The 8741-nt window shown below is 46.5% G+C and overlaps 1 non-coding gene across 1 annotated transcript; it reads right to left on the reverse strand.

The window, feature by feature from the left end:
- Nucleotides 1–72, reverse strand: trnae-cuc. The gene has a single exon. It is a non-coding gene; the product is annotated as a tRNA-Glu (tRNA).
- Nucleotides 73–8741: the final 8669 nt, after the last annotated feature.

The following is an 8741-nucleotide window of genomic DNA, read 5'->3' on the forward strand; positions in this document are numbered from 1 at the left end:
TTCCCTGACCGGGAATCGAACCCGGGCCGCGGCGGTGAGAGCGCCGAATCCTTACCACTAGACCACCAGGGAAGGGTTCTACAGTGAAATTCGTTTCCCAGTTTGAAATGGTACATATAGTTGAAGTCAGGTACAAGTTTCCATCCACTTAGGCTGGAGTCATTAAAACCTGTTTAGACCCATTTACATTTACATTTAAGTCAAATCAGACGCTCTTATCCAGAGCGACTTACAAATTGGTGCATTCACCTTATGACATCCAGTGGAACAGTCACTTTACAATAGTGCATCTAAATCGGGGGGGGTGAGAGGGAATCCTAACCACTAGTATTCCAGGTGGGGTTTCAGGTGTCTCCGGAAGTGGTATTACTCAGCTGTCCAAATCGTGAGGGAGTTTGTTCCACCAGGGAAGGGGGGCCAGAGCAGCGAACAGTTTTGACTGGGCTGAGCGGGGAGCTGTACTTCCTCAGTGGTACCAGCAGGCCAGAGGTGGATGAACGCAGTGCCCTTGTTTGGGTGTAGGGCCTGATCAGAGCCTGGAGGTACTGAGGTGCCGTTCCCTCACAGCTTAGGCAAACCATGGTCTTGTAGCGAATGCCTTCAACTGGAAGCCAGTGGAGAGAACGGAGGAGCGGGGTGACGTGAGAGAACTTGGGAAGGTTGAACACCAGGAAGGGCTGCGGCGTTCTGGATGAGTTGAAGGGTTTGAAATGGCACAGGCAGGGAGCCCAGCCAAAGTCGTAAGTTTATCCAGACGGGAGATGACATTGCCTGGATTCAGGACCTCGCCACTTCCTGTTGCTAACAAAGTAGTTTTGGCAGATGTTGTAGAGCATGAACATACACAACGGGCATTTTTCCAACAATTGTTTACCTGGGATTGATGTTGGTTGAGAACTGATCAGGGTGTTGTCCAGGATCACACCAAGGTTCTTAGCGCTCTGGGAGGAGGACACAATGGAGTTGTCAACCGTGATGGCGAGATCATGGAATCAGGCAGTCCTTCCCGGGAGGAAGAGCAGCTCCGTCTTGCCGAGGTTCAGCTTGAGGTGGTGATCCGTCATCCACACTGATATGTCTGATTTGGATCAAGAAGGTCATTCAGAGAGAGATAACCCCTCCCCACATTTCTTGCTAACAAACGATCGTTTTGGCAGACGGTTAGGACATCTACTTTGTGCATGACACAAGTCATTTTTCCAACAATTGTTTACATTGGGATTATTTCACTTATAATTCACTGTATCACAAATTCAGTGGGCCAGAAGTTTACATACAATAAGTTGGCTGTGCCTTTAAACAGTTTGTACGCCTGAAGGTACCTCGCTCATCTGTAGAAACAATAGTATGCAAGTATAAACAGCATAGTATGACGCAGGCGTCATACCGCTCAGGAAGGAGACGCGTTCTCTCTCCTAGAGATGAACGTACTTTGGGCCATAAAAAAGTGCAAATCCATCCCAGAACAACAGCAAAGGACCTTGTGAAGATGCTGGAGGAAACAGGTACAAAATGGTCTATATCCACAGGCAAACGAGTCCTATATCGACATACCCCGAGAGCCCGCTCAGAACACCATCATGTTGTGGGGGTGCTTTGCTGCAGGAGGGTCTGGTGCACAACTAGAACACCTGGGAAGGACACTGCAGTGCAAATCGGTTCCCAGTGTGAGCTGGTACATATGTGCGATAACCTTCTATATTCATTGTGACAGGTTGCACAAGTAAACATGTAGCAAAAGCGTAGTTCCCTGAACGGGAATCAAACCCGGGCCGCGGCGGTGAGAGCGCCGAATCCTAACCACTAGACCACCAGGGAAGGGTACTACAGTGCAAATCGGTTCCCAGTGTGAGCTGGTACATATGTGCGATAACCTTCTATATTCATTGTGACAGGTTGCACAAGTAAACATGTAGCAAAAGATTAGTTCCCTGAACGGGAATCAAACCGGGACGTGGCGGTGACAGCGCCGAATCCTAACCACTAGACCACCAGGGAAGGGACAACATTGCAAATCGGTTCCCAGTGTGAGCTGGTACATATGTGCGATAACCTTCTATATTCATTGTGACAGGTTGCACAAGTAAACATGTAGCAAAAGAGCAGTTCCCTGACCGGGAATCGAATCCTAACCACTAGACCACCAGGGAAGGGTACTACAGTGCAAATCGGTTCCCAGTGTGAGCTGGTACATATGTCGATAACCTTCTATATTCATTGTGACAGGTTGCACAAGTAAACATGTAGCAAAAGAGTAGGTCCCTGACAGTGGAAATCAAAACCGGGCCGCGGCGGTGAGAGCGCCGAATCCTAACCACTAGACCACCAGGGAAGGGTACGACAGTGCAAATCGGTTCTCAGTGTGAGCTGGTACATATGTGCGATAACCTTCTATATTCATTGTGACAGGTTGTACAAGTAAACATGTAGCAAAAGAGTAGTTCCCTGATCAGGAATCAAACCCGGGCCGCGGCGGTGAGAGCGCAGAATCCTAACCACTAGACCACCAGGGAAGGGTACTACAGTGCAATTCGTTTCCCAGTTTGAAATGGTACATTTAGTTGAAGTCGTAAGTTTCCATCCACTTAGGCTGGAGTCATTAAAACCTGTTTGTCAACCCCTCCCCACATTTCTTGCTAACAAACGATCGTTTTGGCAGACGGTTAGGACATCTACTTTGTGCATGACACAAGTCATTTTTCCAACAATTGTTTACATTGGGATTATTTCACTTATAATTCACTGTATCACAAATTCAGTGGGCCAGAAGTTTACATACACTAAGTTGGCTGTGCCTTTAAACAGTTTGTAAAATTCCCGAAAATGATGTCATGGCTTTAGAAGCTTCTGATAGGCTAATTGACATCCTTTGAGTCAATTGGAGGTGTACCTGTAGATGTATTTCAAGGCCTACCTTCAAACTCAGTGCCTCTTTGCTTGACTCCATGGGAAAAGCAAAGGAAATCAGGCAAGACCTCAGAAAAAAATGTAGACCTCCACAAGTCTGGTTCCTCCTTGGGAGCAATTTCCAAACGCCTGAAGGTACCTCGCTCATCTGTAGAAACAATAGTACGCAAGTATAAACACCATGGGATGACGCAGGCGTCATACCGCTCAGGAAGGAGACGCGTTCTCTCTCCTAGAGATGAACGTACTTTGGGTCGAAAAGTGCAAATCCATCCCAGAACAACAGCAAAGGACCTTGTGAAGATGCTGGAGGAAACAGGTACAAAATGGTCTATATCCACAGGCAAACGAGTCCTATATCGACATACCCCGAGAGGCCGCTCAGCAAGGAAGAAGCTACTGCTCCAAAACCGCCATAAAAAAGCCATACTACAGTTTGGGGACAAAGATCCTAGTTTTTGGAGAAATGTCCTCTGGTCTGATGAAACAAAAATCGAACTGTTTGGCCATAATGACCATTGTTATGTTTGGAGGGAAAAGGGGAGGCTTTCAAGCCGAAGAACACCATCATGTTGTAGGGGTGCTTTGCTGCAGGAGGGTCTGGTGCACCACTAGAACACCTGGGAAGGACACTGCAGGGCAAATCGGTTTGCAATTTGAAGTGGTACATATGTGCGACAACCTACTAAATTCATTGTGACAGGTTGTAAACAAGTGAACATGTAGCAAAGAAGTAGTTCCCTGACCGGGAATCAAACCCTGGACGTGGCGGTGAGAGAATCAAAGCCCGCCAAATCCTAACCACTAGACCACCAGGGAAGGGTACATACAGTGCAAATCGATTCCCAGTGTGAGCTGGTACATATGTGCGATAACCTTCTATATTCATTGTGACAGGTTGCACACGTAAACATGTAGCAAAAGAGCAGTTCCCTGACCGGGAATCGAATCCTAACCACTAGACCACCAGGGAAGGGTACTACAGTGCAAATCGGTTCCCAGTGTGAGCTGGTACATATGTGCGATAACCTTCTATATTCATTGTGACAGGTTGCACAAGTAAACATGTAGCAAAAGAGTAGGTCCCTGACCGGGAATCAAAACCGGGCCGCGGCGGTGAGAGCGCCGAATCCTAACCACTAGACCACCAGGGAAGGGTACGACAGTGCAAATCGGTTCCAATTGTGAGCTGGTACATATGTGCGATAACCTTCTATATTCATTGTGACAGGTTGTACAAGTAAACATGTAGCAAAAGAGTAGTTCCCTGATCAGGAATCGAAACCGGGCCGCGGCGGAACCAAAGAGCGCCAGAATCCTAACCACTAGACCACCAGGGAAGGGTACTACAGTGCAATTCTTTCCCAGTTTGAAATGGTACATTTAGTTGAAGTCGTAAGTTTCCATCCACTTAGGCTGGAGTCATTAAAACCTGTTTGTCAACCCCTCCACACATTTCTTGCTAACAAACGATCGTTTTGGCAGACGGTTAGGACATCTACTTTGTGCATGACACAAGTCATTTTTCCAACAATTGTTTACATTGGGATTATTTCACTTATAATTCACTGTATCACAAATTCAGTGGGCCAGAAGTTTACATACACTAAGTTGGTTGTGCCTTTAAACAGTTTGTAAAATTCCCGAAAATGATGTCATGGCTTTAGAAGCTTCTGATAGGCTAATTGACATCCTTTGAGTCAATTGGAGGTGTACCTGTAGATGTATTTCAAGGCCTACCTTCAAACTCAGTGCCTCTTTGCTTGACTCCATGGGAAAAGCAAAGGAAATCAGGCAAGACCTCAGAAAAAAATGTAGACCTCCACAAGTCTGGTTCCTCCTTGGGAGCAATTTCCAAACGCCTGAAGGTACCTCGCTCATCTGTAGAAACAATAGTACGCAAGTATAAACACCATGGGACCACGCAGGCGTCATACCGCTCAGGAAGGAGACGCGTTCTCTCTCCTAGAGATGAACGTACTTTGGGTCGAAAAGTGAAAATCCATCCCAGAACAACAGCAAAGGACCTTGTGAAGATGCTGGAGGAAACAGGTACAAAATGGTCTATATCCACAGGCAAACGAGTCCTATATCGACATACCCCGAGAGGCCGCTCAGCAAGGAAGAAGCTACTGCTCCAAAACCGCCATAAAAAAGCCATACTACAGTTTGGGGACAAAGATCCTAGTTTTTGGAGAAAGTCCTTTTTGCAAAAATAACCTAGTTTTTGGGCCAAATCCTAACCACTAGACCACCAGGGAAGGGTACTAGAGTGCAAATCGGTTCCAAGTGTGAGCTGGTACATATGTGCGATAACCTATATTTATTGTGACAGGTTGTACAAGTAAACATGTAGCAATAGAGTAGTTCCCTGACCGGGAATCGAACCCAGGCTGCGGCGGTGAGAGCGCCGAATCCTAACCACTAGACCACCAGGGAAGGGTAGTACAGTGGAAATCGGTTCCAAGTGTGAGCTGGTACATATGTGCGATAACCTATATTCATTGTGACAGGTTGTACAAGTAAACATGTAGCAAAAGAGTAGTAGACCACTAGGGAAGGGTACTACAGTGCAAATTGGGAGTCGAACTGGGAGTAGAACCACCAGGGAAGGGTACTAGAGTGGAAATCAGGAGTCGAACCCAGGCTGTGGCGGTGAGAGCGCAGAATCCTAACCACTAGACCACCAGGGAAGGGTACTACAGTGCAAATCAGGAGTCGAACTGGGAGTCGAACCACCAGGGAAGGGTACTACAGTGGAAATCAGGAGTCGAACCCGGGCCGCGGCAGTGAGAGCGCCGAATCCTAAACACTAGACCACCAGGGAAGGGTACTTCAGTGCAATTCGTTTCCCAGTTTGAAATGGTACATATAGTTGAAGTCGTAAGTTTCCATCCACTTAGGCTGGAGTCATTAAAACCTGTTTGTCAACCCCTCCCCACATTTCTTGCTAACAAACGATCGTTTTGGCAGACGGTTAGGACATCTACTTTGTGCATGACACAAGTCATTTTTCCAACAATTGTTTACATTGGGATTATTTCACTTATAATTCACTGTATCACAAATTCAGTGGGCCAGAAGTTTACATACAATGAGTTGGCTGTGCCTTTAAACAGTTTGTAAAATTCCCAAAAATGATGTCATGGCTTTAGAAGCTTCTGATAGGCTAATTGACATCCTTTGAGTCAATTGGAGGTGTACCTGTAGATGTATTTCAAGACCTACCTTCAAACTCAGTGCCTCTTTGCTTAACTCCTTTTGAAAAGCAAAGGAAATCAGGCAAGACCTCAGAAAAAAATGTAGACCTCCACAAGTCTGGTTCCTCCTTGGGAGCAATTTCCAAACGCCTGAAGGTACCTCGCTCATCTGTAGAAACAATAGTACGCAAGTATAAACACCATGGGACCACGCAGGCGTCATACCGCTCAGGAAGGAGACGCGTTCTCTCTCCTAGAGATGAACGTACTTTGAGTCGAAAAGTGCAAATCCATCCCTTAACAACAGCAAAGGACCTTGTTAAGATGCTGGAGGAAACAGGTACAAAATGGTCTATATCCACAGGCAAACGAGTCCTATATCGACATACCCTGAGAGGCCGCTCAGCAAGGAAGAAGCTACTGCTCCAAAACCGCCATAAAAAAGCCATACTACAGTTTGGGGACAAAGATCCTAGTTATTGGAGAAATGTCCTCTGGTCTGATGAAACAAAAATCGAACTGTTTGGCCATAATGACCATTGTTATGTTTGGAGGGAAAATGGGGAGGCTTTCAAGCCGAAGAACACCATCATGTTGTGGCGGTGCTTTGCTGCAGGAGGGTCTGGTGCACCACTAGAACACCTGGGAAGGACACTGCAGGGCAAATCGGTTTGCAATTTGAAGTGGTACATATGTGCGACAACCTACTAAATTCATAGTAACAGGTTGCACAAGTAAACAAGGAGAATAGACTATTTCCCTGACCGGGAATCGAACCCGGGCCGCGGCGAGAGCACCGAATCCTAACCACTAGACCACCAGGGAAGGGTACTACAGTGCAAATCGGTTCTCAGTGTGAGCTGCTACATATGTGCAATAACCTTCTATATTCATTGTGACAGGTTGTACAAGTAAACATGTAGCAAAAGAGTAGTTCCCTGACCGGGAATCAGAACCTGGACATGGCGGTGAGAGCGCCGAATCCTAACCACTAGACCACCAGGGAAGGGTACAACAGTGCAAATCGGTTCCCAGTGTGAGCTGGTACATATGTGCGATAACCTTCTATATTCATTGTGACAGGTTGTACAAGTAAACATGTAGCAAAAGAGTAGTTCCCTGATCGGGAATCGAACCCGGGCCGCGGCAGTGAGAGCGCCGAATCCTAACCACTAGACCACCAGGGAAGGGTACTACAGTGCAAATCGGGAGTCGAACTGGGAGTCGAACCACAAGGGAAGGGTACTAAACAGTGGAAATCAGGAGTCGAACCCGGGCCAAACCGGCGGTGAGAGCGCGAATCCTAACCACTAGACCACCAGGGAAGGGTACTACAGTGCAATTCGTTTCCCAGTTTGAAATGGTACATATAGTTGAAGTCGTAATTTTCCATCCACTTAGGCTGGGGTCATTAAAACCTGTTTGTCAACACCTCCCCACATTTCTTGCTAACAAACGATCGTTTTGGCAGACGGTTAGGACATCTACTTTGTGCATGACACAAGTCATTTTTCCAACAATTGTTTACATTGGGATTATTTCACTTATAATTCACTGTATCACAAATTCAGTGGGCCAGAAGTTTACATACACTAAGTTGGCTGTGCCTTTAAACAGTTTGTAAAATTCCCGAAAATGATGTCATGGCTTTAGAAGCTTCTGATAGGCTAATTGACATCCTTTGAGTCAATTGGAGGTGTACCTGTAGATGTATTTCAAGGCCTACCTTCAAACTCAGTGCCTCTTTGCTTGACTCCATGGGAAAAGCAAAGGAAATCAGCCAAGACCTCAGAAAAAAATGTAGACCTCCACAAGTCTGGTTCCTCCTTGGGAGCAATTTCCAAACGCCTGAAGGTACCTCGCTCATCTGTAGAAACAATAGTACGCAAGTATAAACAGCATGGTATGACGCAGGCGTCATACCGCTCAGGAAGGAGACACGTTCTCTCTCCTAGAGATGAACGTACTTTGGGTCGAAAAGTGCAAATCCATCCCAGAACAACAGCAAAGGACCTTGTGAAGATGCTGGAGGAAACAGGTACAAAATGGTCTATATCCACAGGCAAACGAGTCCTATATCGACATACCCCGAGAGGCCGCTCAGCAAGGAAGAAGCTACTGCTCCAAAACCGCCATAAAAAAGCCATACTACAGTTTGGGGACAAAGATCCTAGTTTTGGAGAAATGTCCTCTGGTCTGATGAAACAAAAATCGAACTGTTTGGCCATAATGACCATTGTTATGTTTGGAGGGAAAAGGGGAGGCTTTCAAGCCGAAGAACACCATCATGTTGTGGGGGTGCTTTGCTGCAGGAGGGTCTGGTGCACCACTAGAACACCTGGGAAGGACACTGCAGGGCAAATCGGTTTGCAATTTGAAGTGGTACATATGTGCGACAACCTACTAAATTCATAGTGACAGGTTGCACAAGTAAACAAGGAGCATAGACTATTTTCCTGACCGGGAATCGAACCCGGGCCGCGGCGGTGAGAGCGCTGAATCCTAACCACTAGACCACCAGGGAAGGATAATACAGTGCAAATCGGTTCTCAGTGTGAGCTGGTACATATGTGCGATAACCTTCTATATTCATTGTGACAGGTTGTACAAGTAAACATGTAGCAAAAAGATTAG

Source organism: Oncorhynchus gorbuscha, unplaced genomic scaffold (assembly GCF_021184085.1).
Source record: "Oncorhynchus gorbuscha isolate QuinsamMale2020 ecotype Even-year unplaced genomic scaffold, OgorEven_v1.0 Un_scaffold_346, whole genome shotgun sequence".
NCBI classification, from domain to species: Eukaryota; Metazoa; Chordata; class Actinopteri; order Salmoniformes; family Salmonidae; genus Oncorhynchus; species Oncorhynchus gorbuscha.